We start from the raw sequence: 18,967 nt of genomic DNA on the forward strand, positions 1-18,967 counted from the left end.
TGACAGAAGACTTTTTTCCTGCAAGGAACGTATATTTCCTAGAGAGAGTACCTGTTAATACTTTCCATATGGGGTTAAGACAAGCAATGGGTCGGTAAATACCAGCATCATTGCCCTTTGATCAATCTTTCATTTGCAATACTGTTCCTCCCGCTACCATTCATACCGGAACTATACCGCTATGTAGGCAATAATCTAACTGCAATGCAATTCTATAATGCATTGACCTAAATGACTTGAGCCAGTAGTTTTTTTCCTGTTTGGAAGTAAGCACTGGAGATTTCGAGATACCAAACTCCATCCCTATTTACTAGCTGCACGTTTGCACAGTCTCAACCAGTACCTTCAACACTATAATAAATAACAGAGGTGAACAAGTGTCCCCTTAGTAGATAACTCGGCTAAATGCTGGTTGTTATAGGAAAGACGTGTTTTCCAACTAGGCATGCTGTTCTTAATCAGTGCACGCACATACTCGGCTATTCTACACCTGTCGAGTGTTTCCAAAATCCACGAATGCGGATTGTTCCTGTTGCTTTTTGATTTGGCAGTTTTCATATCTGAACAAGGACATTTTGGTCCTGTCGTGGAGACTCCGGGCGATGGAGTTCGGTTTACACAGGATGAATCCACTCAGCTTTGTGGCTGTGCGAACTTTCTTGCCCCCGGATTTTATTCCAGAAGTGGCGGGTTCCTTCTGTTTACAGAGGTGTATTATCTTCAGTGTTTCCTCCTAAGCCATTAAAAAACTACTTGTTTGTTTGAAAAAGAACCGATTTTGCTGGAACTGCGATATGCAATCAGTCTAGCGCTGCACATTAAAAGTTTTAGCCAGCACACGTTGTTTTGGGAATTCACTGACAGTTTTGAATCCTCTCTTTCCTATTTAGAACCACGCGTCAAGATATGCCGTTGCACATTGTTTTCCATTGCAATTTTGACCACTATTCTATGCGGCTCAGATCTTTACGCAAAGTTAGAATATCGCCTTCATATCTCCGCTTCCATAATGGTTCCTTCTGTCCGTCTACTTTTCTTCTTCTTCTTTGCAACAAGTTCGCCTACTAAAATTGAAGCGGATCTGATCAAGTCCTTTGTTTCTGTTAAATCTATTGTCAAAATGTGTTTCAGAATCTCATCAACTATTTGGGTCGCACCTTTCTCATTGTTACATTTGAAGCTTCTTAGATTCACGGGCTTGGTCAGTGTTCATTTCCTGTGTCTTTTCGAGGTTTCACTGTTCCTCAGTCATATTCTCAATTATTTCAGGGTTTTCTATATTATAATGATTGGCCGGCCTCTCCTCATTACAAATTCACCTTGCCTATGCATTCGCTGATCTTCACCTACGTAATTCTCCTCGAGATCTTCACCATTACAGAAGCTTTTGTCTCAATCTGCGCCTTATTATTATTATTATTATTATTATATTATTATTATTATTATTATTATTATTATTATTATTATTATTATTATTATTATGGTTGCTATTGTTGTTGTTGTTGTTCTTTATATACTCTATACACTCAACAGATTATACCGTTGGAAAAAGAACCCTAACATCGCGCTATAACAATTGCGTTAGCTGACAAGAACCCTCCTGTTGGGTTACAGCAATAACACTCCTAAGTATCCTAGCTGTAAATAATAACACTGTCTTCTAATGCTGTACTAAATTTGGCTTTAGGCCTATTTCCTTTATCCTCCGACAATCTGTTCAAATAGTAAATGATAATACCAAAGCACCTATAACTATTCTTCTTTGTCTTCTTCTTCTTCTTCTACTTCTTCTTATTCTTCTTCTTTTTCTTCTACTTCTTCTTCTTCTTCTTCTTCTTCTTTCTTCTTCTTCTTCTTCTTCTTCTTCTTTCTTCTTCTTCTTCTTTCTTCTTCTTCTTCTTCTTCTCCTCCTCCTCCTCCTCATCCTCCTCACTCTTCTTTTCTTCTCATAATTATTATTATTATCATTATTATCATCATCATTATTATTTTTATTATTATTATTATTATTATTATTATTATTATTATTATTCAGTAGTTTTATTTTTATAGCGTGCTTTCACTTCATTACCGAGCGCAGCTCTGTGTGCCTTGGGTATGTGCTGTGATTTGTTGTGATGCTCTGATGGTTATTGTATGGAAAGTGTTCTGCGTAGGATGTGTGCAGTGCCTAGTAGTGCAATTTTCTGGATGTTATATGTGTTTGTAAGTCCTGGTGTTTTTGTTATGTATTTGTCTGAATATTTTTTTTATCATGCCTAATGCACCTACTATGATAGGATGTGTTTCTGATTTTAGATTCCACATTCTAGTTACCTCTATTTCCAGGTTTTTGTATTGTGAAAGTTTCTCCATTTCTTTTAGAGACACGTTGTCATCTGCCTGTATTTATACATCAATTAGAAAGCATTTTTTTCTTCATGATCTCTGACAACTATATCTGGTATGTTGGCCTTAAATTATCTATCTGTGTGTATCGGCATATCCCAGAGTATGGTTGCTTTCTCGTTTTCTGTGACCTTTTCTGGTGTGTGTCTATACCGTATTGCAGGCAATAAAATTTTCATATCAGAGGATAGATGTCGCATAACTTGTTAAAGATTGATCTTAGTGAAAGTTTCCAATTCAAGTAGTGAGTATTAGTGTGAAACACATTTCTAAGTATGGAAGGTGCTCCCGACGAGTAAATCTATGGATATTCATTCATAATTCCGGATTTCGTTATCGCATAATAATTTGTATCGATATCACATACTAATTTGGTGACTAATATATTGTAAATGTATTGGAAATATTAACAATGAAAAAAAGAAAATATTATAAACAGAAATAAAACAAAACTGAAACACTGATCACTGAAAATGTTGGTCCCTAAATTTAATTCAGAAAGTGTAAAATTAAGTGTGAAATTAAGAATAATCATGGCATGCACAACTAAGTGGCATGTTTAATATGTACAAAAAACAAACTTAAGAGAGAATATGTTATCAATGTGAACAGGATTATAATTAAATATGTGGAAGATACAATGGCATATAATTTGAAAAGTAGATATTTTATAATTCATAATCTACAGTAATTAGAACTGAAATAGGATAACAGTTATGGGTAATCAACATATTTTCCAGTGAAAGAAATAAAGATAAACTCGGAGGCAGACAACGCAAATAGGAGATAAAATAGCAGAAAAAAGTTAAATTGGAGAATTCCCTTTCGTATCTAGCATATAACAACTTATAAATGCTTGAAATAAAGAAAGAAGTTATGAATTTCTATACGAGAAATATTACTAAATCATTATCACTGATCACAACGATCACACGCAGGAGAGAAAAAAAACATTAATGAAAATAGAACATGCGAGTATTTCAGTATAGCATTTTGATAGAATTACAAGAGGATCTCGACCAATATTATACTTGCAGTGAACATACTTCTACTTTTGCTGTAAATTGCATTTTATCTTTATAACAGACGGACGAAAGAAATAACGATCATATAAGCAAGAAAATTGCTGCCAAAAGTAATATAATTGCTACACATATCAAGTAAAATATTATTAAGACACTCTTATATCTTCATGAATATCGTAAAAAACGAAGCCTCTCATGTTACATAAACTTTTGAGTTCACAGGCTTTGATCTTTACAGAAATATCTTTCGAAAATAATTTCCGCGCCCTGTAGCAAGAATATTACTGAATCAGTCACTAACACGTGATACTTTTAATGTGTGACTTCCACTGGTGTTGTATACTTGATGTACATTCTATATTTTAGTAACCGTATACAACTCATCATCTTATACGGCATCTAAACTATAGAACTCTTAAAGAATGCTCAAATATTCCTGAAATGATGTGATTCTTTCTCTCTTTCTGCATCCTCAATTGCAGCAAATATTAAAAAGAAAAGCAAAGATCCCGCTGCTGCCCTGGGCAATGTAACTTATCCTTTAACGGACATCGCTCTTTGCGAGTATATATAGTGCGCACCCTTCATATATCCTAAAATATCTCCCCACGTCTTCAACTTTTCTATCAATTCACATACATTTTGAAAGAAACTTTCAAGCTATACATTTTATTTCAAGTCAGTGTTGAATGGGCTATGATAATTGTTTTAGTATTTCATTCTGTTTTCTAAATTTTTGTGGTAATGAAATGGTTTTGTTTTCGTAAAGTTAGCCTATCACTTCCTAACACTCACTTCAAATTTTGGCACAAGACCACCGTTTTTTGAGTGTGTTTTACCTCGAAAGGATGAAAGGCAAAGTCGACCTCGGCATAATTTGAACTCAATGCCACTACGCAAATTTTTCTGGGTGTGCTAATGATTCTACCAGTTCAACATGTGTTAATGTTACAAACACTAATAAGGCGGCAAACCGACATAATCAGTAGAACACTGAGCAGCGATTCGTCCGCTTTTACGTCATGAGTTCAAATTTAGCTGAGATCAGCTTTCTCTTTCATCGCTTTTGCGGGTAATTAAATAAGTACCAGTCCCCACACTGAAATTGCTGGCCTTGTGCCAAATTTTGAACCTTTGGTAAGCTGGGAAAATAATTAGATCACCAGGCAAAATGCTTACCAGCATTTCGTCCATCCGCATCTTCTGAGTTTAAATTCCGCCGAAATCGACTTTGCGTTTCAACTTTCCATGGTCGATAAAATAAGTACAAGCTGAAGACTAGAGGTGATGATACAAAACTCGATGACTGGAAAATGTTATTTACATCAACTAAGCACGGCCACAGACAACTATCAAATCACCGAACACAAGGTTATTCCCATTGAGATTTAGAAATTGACGTATTTATCAAGGCTTGGGGTAACATTTTGTTTACATATGAGAAAGTTGCAATATATTTCTAAGCTACACATCTGAAAACAAGCTAAAATTGTATGCCATTTCACAAGTAGGTCTTTTCTATGTGTAATACATTTAAGCCTCTGGTGTGTAGATATTTTTTTCCACCTCTTCATTTTGGATTCACTTTGAGTAAATCTCGCGAATGAAAATTCCACGTCGTGCGCACAGAAATTAGATCTTTGCAAGATATTTCGTATTGGTTTGCACTTGTCAGACAGGAAGTAATGAAGAGTATTTTACTCTTCGCATATTTCTACCGCAACCCCACTTTTATGGCATACGCAGCTTTTATAGCAGTAATAGTAGTAGTAGTAGTAGTAGTAGTAGTAGTAGTAGTAGAGTCAGTAGTTGTAGCAGCATCAGCAGCAGCAGTAGTATTAGTAGTAGTAGTAGTAGTAGAATCAGCAGTGGTGGTGGTGGTGGTAATAGTAGTACTCCTACTACTAGTAGTAGTTGTAGCAGCAGCAGTAGTAATTGTAGAAGGAGCAGCAGCAGCGGTGGTGGTGGTAGTAGTAAGTTATAGTAGTAGTAGTAGTAGTAGTAGTAGTAGAAGTAGTAGTAGTAGTAGTAGTAGTAGTAGCAGTAGCAGCGGCAGTCGTGGTAGTAGTAAGTTGTAGCAGTAGTAGTACAGAGTAGTAAAAATGAAAATGAAGAAGAAAGAGAAGCGGAAAAAAACCCGAAAGAAGATGTGTTGATGACGGGAATGATAATGACGACGACCACGTCGGTGATGATGATGGTGATGAAGATGATGCTGAGGATGATGATGGTGGTGATGATGATACCTATGGTGACGGATATAAATACGTTTATTTCACCAATGTTCGTGATATTAAGTAGCAAGCAAAATATTTTAGAAGTTTCAAGAAACGCGATTTCTAAAAAGAATAAATATAATGATTTGAAGAAGTAAAAGTTGATGTCAATGAATCTGTGAATTCATTAATGCATTTTTGGAATGTACGAACAAATATCTTGGTCTGATCTAATTATCTAAGCTAACCATAGAAATGCATCGTTCTGAATTGTAATGGTTTCTTCTATTCTAAATATATTTATCGTTTGAAGACTGGCGAAAATGTCGTTGAATACCGTAACTACATAAAATATCAAACATGAATCACAGCACTTAGCAATAAAATTACGTTCCTACATACGTACATACAAGCAGGCATACGCATATATACATATATATTCATATTTATATACAAATAAGTGTATATATGGATATATACATACCTATTTATCTATCTAGCTATATGTCTGTCTGTGTGTGTTTCAGTGTGTATACATATATTAAAGCTGCAAAATATCACAAAACACACTCAGAGTTCTACATTCCCGTTCGTTGGACAGTTGTGATTCTACCGGTTCAACATCTTAGGTTTTGTGTTAATGTTACAATTACTAATAAGTCGGCCAACTGATATACTCATTAGAACACTGGGCGAAATGATTAGCAGCGATTCGTCGTGAGTTCAATTTTAGCTGAGATCAACTTTCTCTTTCATCACTTTCCAGGCAATTAAAGAAGTACTAGTCCCCACTCTGAAATTGCTGACCTTGTGCCAAAGTGTGAAAATTCGGCAAGCTGGGAGAATATTTTTCTTACCAGCATTTCGTCCATCTGCACCTTCTGAGTTTAAATTCCGCCGAAAGCGACTTTGCTGTTCCATGAATGGGGAAATGAAACCCAAAAGTAACAGTTGTGTATGTTTTCATCATTAAAAAAATCTATTTTACCCTACTTTAGGTGTTCGATTACTATTTATCGATCTTATTTTGCCGATATGTGCTTCATTGTAAATATAAATATATATATATATATATATATATATATATATATATATTATATATATATATATATATATATATATATATATATATATATTATATATATATATATATACATATATATATATACATATATATATATATATATATATATATATATATATATATATATATATATATATATATATATATATATATACTTTGATACTTTGATACTTTGATAGGTTTCGGCCATTATTGGCCCAAGCCATGTCTAGCTTAATAGCACCACCTGGTGAAGTCTTTCAAGTCAGAATTTGGGCACTATGGCCCACTCAAGTAGAGAGTTATTCTTTACAGAGACATATCCGGGTGTAGGGGGTATATCCGGGATTTCTTGAAGGAATCTGTCCAAAGACTTCTTGAACCCTATAGGGTCAGTTTCTGTTTTAATGTGTTTTGGTGTAATGTTAAAGAGAGCGGGGCCAATTGAGGTGAAATAATTGTGCCGTATTGTTGTTATGAGATGAGAGTGCGATTTTTGTTTTGGGCGGATGGCACGGGGCCCAAGCCTTGGATGTACCTTAAAGGTGATGCCAACATCATTTGGGCAATGCTGATGGAATATTTTCCACATCATGCAGATGATGTAGCGCTCACGACGACGTTGGAGAGAATAGAGTTTTAGCTTTTCTAGTCGACCCCAATAGTCGAGGCCTGTCATGCCATCTATCTTTTTTGTGATTGCTTTTTGAGGTGCTTCAACTTTTATGATACCTTGTATTGTGTGGGGAGACCACAGTGGACAACAGTATTCAAGGTGGGGTCGGGCAAAAGTGGAGAAGAGAAGGATAATGGTGTGGATATCTCTCGACTGGAAAGTTCTGAGAATCCAGGAACACATTCTGCGGGCCATGTCAACTTTGGTGCTTATATGAGTGGCCCAGCTTATGTTGTTGTCCACAATTACTCCCAGGTCTCTGATGTTGTTGGACGCCGCGAGAGTTTCACCTGAAGGAAGGGAGTATGGGAGTTTCAGGGCATCCTCTTTTCCAAAGTGGATTAGCTCAAATTTATCCTCGTTCAGCAGCATATTGTTTTTTTCTGCCCATTGGATAACAGCCAGTAGATCTGACTGAAGGCATGTCCGGTCACTCGCCTGATTTATGACCTTCTGTAGCTTGGAGTCATCTGCAAAGATTTTTATGTTGCTGTGCTTGATGATGTCATTAATGTCATTAATGTAAATGATGAAAAGAAGTGGGCCCAGCACAGTGCCTTGCGGAACGCCACTACTGACTTTGGCTGGGCTTGATTTTACTCCTTCAACTACAACTGTTGAGATCTGTCTGTCAGGAACACTTGATCCATTTCAGTAACTTTCCAGAGACACCAATGTTGGATAGTTTTTTCAATAGGATCTTGTGATCGACCCTGTCGAAGGCCTTACTGAAATCAAGGTAGATGACATCGGTGTTGGAGCCCTCTCCCAAAGCTCTCAAAATGTCCTCAAAGTGATGCAGGAGCTGCGTTAGGCAGTCGCTTCCATTACGGAACCCATGTTGGTTGGAGATCAGCCGTCTGTTGCTTTCCAGAAATTGGGTTATTCGAGATCTCACCACCCTCTCAAATAGCTTGATGATATGAGAGGTGAGTGAGATCGGACGGTAATTCACTGCAAGGGACTTGTTTCCCTTTTTGAAAACTGGGACAACAGACTGGGACAGAAGGTTTTTTGGAATATAGCCAGCATCCAGTGAGTTTCTCCACAGATTAGCAAGGGGAGATGCAAGTTGGTGTCGACACACCTTCAGGACACAAGCAGGGAACCTATCGGGGCCTACTGCTGAATTGTGTTTTATTTCGTTTATCGCCGCTAAGACATCAGGGGCACTAAACGTTATGTCCGATATAGTATGTTGGGGGTTGACATCACTGATACAGCCTAGATCGGCCATATCAGGATTGCTGAAAACAGAGCAGTATTATTTCTGCAGTATCTCGGCCATGGATTTGGCATTATCTTGGAGAGTGCCAGTTTCGTCAATTAGAGGGCCTACAGTGGAGACAGTGACCCTGCGTTTCCTCGCAAATGAAAAGAACACTTTGGGGTTGAGTTTGATTTTTTCAATGGCCCACTTCTCCTCAGCTGATCTTTGGTTATTGATGAGGGTCTTCATGCATTGTTGGAGGTTATATTTTTTGCATTCAAGCAGTGCGATAGCCGTCGAATGTGTGCGTTGCTGTTGGCAGTACTTTAGTTTGTTATTTTTTTTGTTTGTTCTTTTTATTTTTCTGATAATGGTTTTTCTGTTTTGGGGGATTCTGCACTTTTTGTTCACAGGTCTTGGTGGGGAGTGTTTTGCACATATGTCTGTGACGGTGTCTACAAAGATCTGCCAAGATGTTTTATGGTTGGTGGAGATGTGTGTATGTGTAAAGGACCAGTCAACATATGATAGCTCGTTCCTGATTGCATCCCAGTTGGCATTATGGAGATCCATGTTGTCAAATGGGTGGGCTGGAGGAAGGTCACTAGGATTAGCTTTCGGCTGGTGGAATTTCATGTTACAGAGAACCATGTCATGGTCTGAAAGAAGGGTTTTTTTCCACTGTAACGTTATGTATAGTGTTAGTGTGGTTACTAAACACTAGGTCCAAAATGTTCTGATGTCTTGTTGGTGCAAGGTCAAGTTGGGACAAGAAAAACTCATTCGTAAAGTCGAAAAGTGACTCAGCGGTTGAGGCGGGAGTGCTTGGTTTCAAACAGTTTGTAGTCCAGTCAACACAGGGTAGATTGAAGTCTCCCATCATGAGTATGTTGCTAGAATGGCACTGTTGAATAAAGCACTTAATGCTGTTGAGGCATTCTTTAAAGCACAGTATGGGTGTTTGGGGCGGCCTATAGAGCCCAATTACTGTCAGGTCATTGGCTTTGTTGTGAACGGTGACTGATTCACAGTAGCCGTTGGAGAATATACTATTTCCATCTGCCGTAAATGAATCATGCAGGAAAATGGCAGTTCCACCCTTCCTCCTGCCGATACGATCCGCGCGGATGGTTGTGAAATTCTTCACTCTCATTTCGGCTTCCAAGTGGGAGTTGTCAAGGTGGGTCTCAGTGAGAATGAAGAAAGGGATGTGGTGTGAATGGTTACCAACCCAGTCTTCAATGAATTGGACCTTCCATTTTTGTGCATTGATGGAAGGGCTGACACCTTGTGCATTGAGTAGGAATGTGGAGGTTAGTGTAGTGGCTGGTTTTGACTGTTGCAGGGGGCTTGGATTTTTTGTGTGTGTTAGTGGCAGCAATGTGGGGAATTGGTGCACTGGGGTAATAGCATAGGATGGTGTTGAGTGATGGTTAGAATGTTTTTGTGTATCTCTTTTGCCATGTTCAACATGGCTAAAAAAGAATGTTCCTGCTTAGGGAGCAGTTTTTGGCTGGAGGTGTGGTTGCACTGTTGGATAGGGTTGTAGTTTCCACTTTTGTTGTTGTTGTTTTTGTGTCTTCCTGAAAAGACTGGACCAGCATTACTGCAGCATGGTGTGTTTCTATTTTTATTTTTATTCAGGTTTGTGTGTTGGCTTGAAGCCCCGTTTCTGTTTGTGCGTCGGGTCCCTGGAAGATGAGTGAAGGGACAGTCACTCAGCAGACATGTTCTCTCACGTTGGGAATACCGGCAGATTTTGGGACTCCGAGTTGTGTGTGTTTTGAATTTCGATTTACTATTTGGTGGTGTTGATGTTATTGTGGGATGCGTGCTTTGGCCTTGGCCGGTAGTGCGTCTAGTGCCGGGTAGATGCGTCTAGTGCCGGGTAGATGCGTCTAGTGCCGGGTAGATGCGTGAAGATGCAGTCACTATTTGTGCAGAGTCTCTGGCGCAGTGAATAGCGGCATATTTGGGGATTTCTTGTTTGTGCCGTGGGGGGCGCATTCTGCTTCCTATGTTTCATTAAGTTTTTGTTACTGAAGTAGTATTGAGGTGGTGATGTGGGGGAAGAGGACAGTGGTTTCTTATTTGGTTTTCTGTTGGTATTTTTGGTGATAGAAGACGATGGTGGCAGCGGTGGTGATCATGATGATGATAATTGTGGTGGTTGCCGTGAGAGCGGTGAAAAGATACTGGCATTTAGTGAATCATCTAGTAAGCTAGAGTTGAGGAGTGGCTGTTGTTGTTCTTGTTGCTGTGGCTGTTGTTGTTGTTGTTGTGCTTGACCGATGTTAGGGTCAGCCATTGTGCTGGGAACCAGGAGTGGCTCATTCTGTTGTTGTTGTTGTTGTGGCTGCTGATTTTCTAGCTGTTGCTGTTCTTGAACTGTGAAAATATGAAGAGGCTTTTCATAATGGCCTTTTGTCAGTTTGAAAGATACTTCGATATGTTTCAGTTTGCTATGAATCTGTTTGACGGATCGTGTGTTGACCACTTGTGATGTTTTTTCGGCAATCTCATTCAAACACAAAACATTTAGATTTTCTGTTTGGGAATGAGAGAACCATGTGTTTATTAAAACATCAATTTCGTTATCAGACCAATTTCGTCTGTTGCAGGCCTGCAAGTTAGTCATGTTTGTTTTTCTTTTGTTTGTTTTCCTTTTGATTTTTGAATATATATATATTCTTTCTTGGGAGTTAAAGAAGTGTATATATATATAAATGTTCTCTCTTAAGGGTGTGAGTTTTTGATTATTTGGTTGTTTGAGGATATTAAAAGAAAAACAGGTGTATATAACAATTTGTAGTTAAATGAAAACGTACTTACGGGTTTGTAGGCAAACACGTGGTTACAAATATATATATATTTAAGGTCAGTTAGGTTTTGAAGCTGTGTAGCTTGCTACTGACTTGGGAGAGAAACAAATAGACAAACAATAGAGAAAGAAATATATATATATATATATATATATATATATATATATATATATATATATATGAAATCAAATGAAACGACAGATATCAAGTAGTTATGCAGTACGACCGTTTCAAGCAGCTCCACTTAACTGAAAAATGCAATCACTGCATGCACAAATGAATGGAATTTTAACCTGTTTGACGCATTATTGTAATTTTTCTCAAATACTTTACCAGAACAAGAAGATGGAAGAAATTATCTTGTCGATATTGTAGCTAAAAATAGACTACATGTCCAAGAATCGCGTGAAGCCCATTGGGATCATAGCCTGTGAAGGATTGTAATACACTTTTAATTCATTTATCTCATTATCATCTACTGAATTTCAGGCTAGATGACCGTCTCTTTTGAATAGAGGACAAGAGTGAGTTGACAGCTCATGGCTAGATAGTGTCGTAAATATTGTTATATGTATCCTTATTCCTCAGGAAATAAGGAATTAAGAGTAGTCAAGTGGATATAGAGTAACAGTCTATAAAAAGATGCTGGGTAGCGGAATACTTTAAATGATGATGCTAATTATGAGTTAAAGGGGCAAGACGTTAAGAAACCTAGAACTTTAATACAGATTAAAATTGATGTTGATTGGTTATAAACAATAGTGTTATGCTGTATAAAAATCAAAATTGAGATTTTCAAAAATGATATCAACCAAAATAAGTAAAGTGTGTGTATATATCAATCATAAACATTACAAAGGCAAGATAGCATATAATCAGTTGAATATATATTCAGCTACTTAATTACTTAGTTGGTGGTTTCTATAATGACTACTCTGAGCATTTACTAATGGAATACTAGAAAGATATCCATGCTTCCTATGTATTAATTTTAATCAATGAATCAGAAAACAAAATATAAGGATGTGTACAGATGCACACACACATATACAAATATACGTACATACATATATATACATACACACACATACACACATACACACATACACACACACACACACACACATATATATATATATATATAATATATATATATATATATATATATAATATATATATATATATATATAGTTTGACATATCCTCACATGATAATTCCGTGTGCTTGCTTGTTTGAAATATTCGCCACAACGACATACCGATGGATGATTTTGAGAAATTTCAAAAAGCTGCACCTTGTTTTGGACATAGATCACATGATATAAATGTTATTAATGTACACCAGTTCTTTCCTTTATGTTATGTTCCCGTGTCAGGGTAGCATTTTCTCAGGATTCTGCAGTAAGTTTATATACATCAATATCAGTTCCATCATCCTACTCTCAAGCTGCCAAAATTCTACCGAGGGATTTCTTAGAAAATCGTGCCTCTCAAAATTTGTAGACGGGGATCCATTCCCGGGGACATTATAATACACATCAAGTATGACTGCAATAAAAAAGAAATAAGAGAAATTATGAGATAGGGAAAACATCCACCGCGCTATCCTGCTTCATCTGTGGAATACTTGATCATGGAAAAGACTTAACAGGAAACGGAATATTATTGACATCACCCAGTCTTTCTCACATAGTGATTCAGATTAACCCACTTCGTAGGAATCTTTACAAACTCCTCCAACAATTTCTCAGTGAATAGCAAGTATTAACAAATTATTGCCAGTAGCGGCACACCCACCCTGTTAATGCATTTCATGCCTGTGGATACTGATAATATGGACAAACCACCCTAATCAACTCGCGCTTATTGTCAAAGGTTTTAACCCTTTCCTATATATTACACGCCACCGATTTTGTTCAAGCAAACACGATTTTTTACCCAACACTCTCAAAATGGTTATTGCCATGTAAAGTCCGTTGTGGTTAACTGATTTAAACTGATTCGAACGCTAAACCTTGCCAACATCTTACCTGAAATGATGTTGCTGAATATAATATGGCATTCATTTTCTATCCCAGAATGTGGAAGGAGATTCCTGCCAGCACCCTATGTGTAGTCTTTACAATAAATATGACAAAAATATTTACTTTGATTTTGGCCATGAGGCCAGAGCAGAGCAACATATGTCTTCACACATCTTTAACCGCTTTTTAACTCCTCACTTATATCAGAGGAACTAACGAGAAAGATTTTCCAAACTGTTATTAAATATACACAACGAAAGAATTTCCTACATAATGTATTAGGTTCGCGTTAAAAAAAAACTCTTCCGTGCGTCTATAAGAAAAAATATTAAGTTGGAGATTTCTGAATATCGATGTATTTTCAGAAACTAAATTTAGTGTATTCTCAGGTTTATTTGGTTAGCATACAACATGAGTAATGAGTCTTGAGTGGCTTACTACAGTCGAAGACAAGCCATTTCCAAGAGACAGCATACATTGTAGTTTTGGCAAATATAGTGAGGAGGTACAACTCCCATTGTTGAACGGTCGGAGTGTGGTGGTCAATTTTTCATCTCAATTATGATACTTTCCATTTGTTTTGTTTGTCTGGTCAGAGAGTGCATTAAACGTAAACATTTGGGAGTAAAACTTGAAACTAAGGCGAGGAATGTGATACAATATAACTTTACGCGTATCACATAGCTATCTTCAACTAGTAGCATTACTGAATAAATAATGAGCAGTCTTTTAGAGAGAGGAGTGGTGAAGGAATAACATAGACCTAGGAGAATGAAAATGTGATTTTTATTTAGAAATTGTAGTTTGAGTTATATTATAGGGAGACGTACATGTCTTCCAGAGATATATACAATGTGAGATCAGGTGGTCTAATGAATCGGAAAGCCACGACTAGACGTGGGTAGGAATGTTTGTGAAATATGCCTTTGTAGTGTTTGCAAAGATGCACAGGGTTATTCAAGATATGTTGTAGGTGTAAAATCTATGAAAATTGGTAACGGAATGTTTAATGTATTTAGATATTCGGACAATGCTAACAGCATATGGATGAGTTCATAAATATTTTGTCTGAAATATGATAAGCAAATGCGCACCACTTACATTCAAGTGGTGAATCGGAGAAAAATCTATTTCATATATACATTGATCCAGTTACGCATAGGTGAGAAACCGTACATTCTCTTTGTGTCCAATAATTCCACCACACAACTTAATTCTAGATCCGAATTTTTTAACATATGCAAGCACATGGATAACTTTGTATTGTCGAGTGGAGAAAAACCTCTGATCCCAAACGACTTTGTTCTCTTTTGAGCCACTAATAACAGATAATTTATTTAATTAGGTGTTTAAATTTAGAAGACTGCTGCTTTGATCTTATTTCACTTTTGAAAACATGATATTTTAAGAATAGTTATTCTTATCACCTCTAGGTAAATCTGAACGTAAAATATCCTGGCCGATGTAATGTATGTCTAAAGGGAATAAGTTATTTCTTTAAGACAAGTGTGTTCAACACACCGTTGTACGACATACGGCATATTGGTCAGAAATATTTGGAAATTTGGGTCTGGGGTAGACCGCTTGTATTTTCTATGCTTTAAAAGAAACGGAATCTTTTTTCTGATTATTACTTTATACCTGCCAATCCATATAAATCTTTCGTTGCACTATCTAAGGCGGGGCAAACATGTATAATTGTACAACTTATTTCTTCTTAATATGCATATTATTTCCAAGCAGAAGAGGAGGATATAGCAGGGCAATGATTCTTTTATCGGGTAGTATATAGTTCTGAAACCATAAAGAAAATCAGCGTCTTTCGTCAGTCTAACGATTCTGGTAACAAATAGAGGATACATGTTAACAGAGAGTGAATTCCAGAAGGCTGGCAATTTGGGGATTAATGATACGGTGGAGAAACTAACGTGCGGTCAAGGTCATCGGACGCAAATCTGCTGAACAACAGTAGAAAGTGGGCCAGAGTAGAAATTTCTGACATCAGATTGCATGAGGTCAGACAGTCCAAAATCGCAGAGGTCATTAGAGCATAAGTAAATATGACTGACAAAAGAGCTTCGATGCACAACGGGGAACTGGAGTGTGATGTAAATTGCTTCTTAACAACCAATTGAATAGCCACATTGGATGGATTATAGAATGTCTGTGTGCAGCAGCTATAAGTATAGCATTCCGTTGTAGACCTAAGCAGCTCTTTCTATATTATCAATAATTTCTACATCTTGAAATAATTTCTTCACTTGACGGGAATGGTCAATATTTCGTAAACGGCTATTGCTACGTCAGCGGCAAGAATATAACTTGATTTATAGAGAAGAATTACATATGCTACACGTTTGTTTCTGTATAAATTCATTTCATAGAGAAACAATTAGAATTAGTGTAAAAGCTATGTTTGAGGCTGAACTTCTAGGACTTCTACTCGACAACGTCTACGGAATACAGTGCGGCTATTTTTCTTAGTTTGTGGGGTCAAGAAGATGGGTACCTCCATAGCTATCCTACCGAACAGCATGGAACTTAATGGCGCATCTCCTTTTACCCCCAGCTTATACTGAACCAGCACGAAATAAATTAATATTCAGCGGCAGCTATCGTTACCAATGATTTTGATGGAGATTCTTATGCCCTGCTTTTGAAGTACATTTTATAGACAGGCGGATGTCTGGTATATCATCCGCGCTTCTATCTTCCTGTAGTGTTTTCTTTAATAAATATATACGTAGTGGCACACTACATTCGTCTGCCAATGAAGATCACTTGACTTACATATCGGCTGAGTTAAAATGATTATGGCCACGCATATTATTAATAAGTTGCAGTGGAATAAAAATTATTGGTGTCTTTTTGTTTTCTTTATTTTCTAAATGGAAAAATTAATTTTTTCAGTTACATTTTAGGGAAAGAGTTGTGAAATTTTCACGAGTAATTTATTTTGTCAATGATATGAGACCAAATATAACGCTCTTCACAAATGATATACTACGCTTGATTTTTTTTTCTTTATCAGTCACAAGATAGGAAGACTCTTAGCGATATAAAAGTATCTATGTACAAGAATTTTTTCGTAAAAATTATATTCAGTCTTCTGAAATTCTTTCGCTTTGAAGTGACACGTAAAAACCTTTTACCTCTTCTATAATAATAATGATAATAATAATAACAACAACAACAACAATAATGATAATAATAATAATAATAATAATAATAATAATAATAATAATAATAATAATAATAATAATAATAATAATAATAATAATTAGAAGAAGTGGAAGAAGAAAAAGAAGAAATGGTAGAAGAAGAAGAAGAAGATGAAGGAGAAGAAAAAGAAGAAGAAGAAGAAAATTACTGTAGTTACATCTCCTATTGAAATAACTGAAGGTCATCATGAACGAAAATATGTTAAAATGCCAAAAGCAAAATAACTGAGAATATGACATAAAGAATCAGCAAAATCAAAATTGAAGCATTTGGAAAAAACAAATGAAGTACTTATCCAAACCAAAGCAGCATGAATATGAAGGCTGGAAAAAAGACATCAAGCATTTTTAGAATAAATATATGTTCCGGAATAATCCGAAAAGATTTAAATGGAAAATTGCAAAAACTAATATAACTATTAAAACTGCAATTATGGAGGTGGGAGTGCAAATGTTTCGGACAGCAATCTGGCTACTCCAAAAAGAACACATTCGTGGTCCTCTCTGGAGACTCTGGAAATGTCATGGAACAAATATGCAATACCTCATAATCTCAGGACTCGACTTAGAAAATCCAGGAAACAAAAGTCACCTAAGAAAAGAAATAAGTCGTAAGAATTTGCTCACTGATTTCCTTGAATCATATGGGAGAATGATTCACTTCTACATTTAATAATATCCGCCTCGTGAAAATCCCTTCTTTAGATGTTTCATCATTTATTTATTGTTGTTAGGTACTATGGCTTCTTTGTTGTGCTTGTCAGTTTCTTGAAAAGTGTAAACAGCTATTCTTTTTTGGTTTTCCTCGTGTCTTTTGGCTATTTGTATTTGTATCAGTTGGTACTGAAAAAGGAATTTATGTAATCATATGGTGGTTATTTTGTGCTAGATTTTTAGCTTCATAAGGCCTCTACCATACATTGTATATATATAACCTTTCTATGTCAGATTGTGTGTTGGGCTTCCTAAATTCTGTCATTACTTTTCTAAATTTCCTGTCTATTAGGATTAATTTATTTAGAGTTCAGTTAAGAATACTGTAACTGTAACTTATTAGTGGGACGACTAGAGTGTTGAAACCTAGTGTGGTATTTTTCGCATTTAGCTTTGTTTTCTGCACTAATCTCACTCGGCTATAATATTCTTTTCTTATCTTTTCTTTCATTTATGTGTGTTGTATCGTATCTACGTCATTGATTGTATCTCTGACTTTTGTCTACACCTTTTATTTAATTTGCTTTACCTAGTGTAATATATCTACTCTTAACTAGTTTTCCTGTTTCCAACGTTGCTTTGGAATATGTTTCTAATGGACATTTCATGTTTAACTCTTTGGTAAATCCATGTACTCTCTGTAGTAATGTCCCCACTTGTTTATAATTCGTAGTGTAGTTTTAGAAATTCCATACTGGAAAATTGCTAAAACTAATATAACTATTAAAATCACACTTACTGATCGAATTATCATGTCCATTTGATTCCAGGATCGTAAAGAAAGAGGAAGAAAAAAAACTAGAATTTTAATTCCTTAAAATCTGAAAAAATGGGAATCGAGACAAGAGCACAGTACACGCTGTGCATAAAATAATTGGTGCAAATATAAGGACAAATATTTGAAGGAGAAGGTAATAGTATGCCCGGTGGTGTTTCAAAATAAAGTTTGTCTCTTACGGACGGCAAGGATCTTCAAGAAGTTTCTAAACACTGAGAGAGAGAGAGAGAGAGAGAGAGAGAGAGAGAGAGAGAGAGGAAATATTGCGGATACCTGAAGTTAATACTAGTAACGCGCTACCCACATAGGGCCTACCAGAAATAAGGCAGGACCTGAGCCAAACCAGAGCAATTATAATACTAATTTCTACTATAAGCACATGGTCAGCAAGTTCGATGGGCTGGTTAAGTCTAATACATTATTCCCAGTGATCGACTCAAATTTATTGAATAATAATAATAATAATAATAATAATAATAATAATAATAATAATAATAATAATAATAATAATAATAATAATAATACTGTCAAGACCTACGAAAACTGAGCAAAAAGAAAGATCTTGAAATAGAAATCAGCAAAATGTGGAACCTGAAAACTAAAACAATACCTGTTGTCATAGGTGCCCTGGGAATGATAGCAAAAGGGACTGATTGCTACCTAACTCAGATACCAGGAAACCCAAAAATGGCAGAAATTCAAAAGATAGTGCTCATGGGAACTGCTCATATCCTACCCAAAATACTTTCTATGTAATCTCAAGTTTTAAAACAAACATAATTTTCATTTGCTTTTTTTTTAGACATTCACTAATACAACACCAAAACAACC

Source organism: Octopus sinensis, linkage group LG3 (assembly GCF_006345805.1).
Source record: "Octopus sinensis linkage group LG3, ASM634580v1, whole genome shotgun sequence".
Taxonomy (NCBI): domain Eukaryota; kingdom Metazoa; phylum Mollusca; class Cephalopoda; order Octopoda; family Octopodidae; genus Octopus; species Octopus sinensis.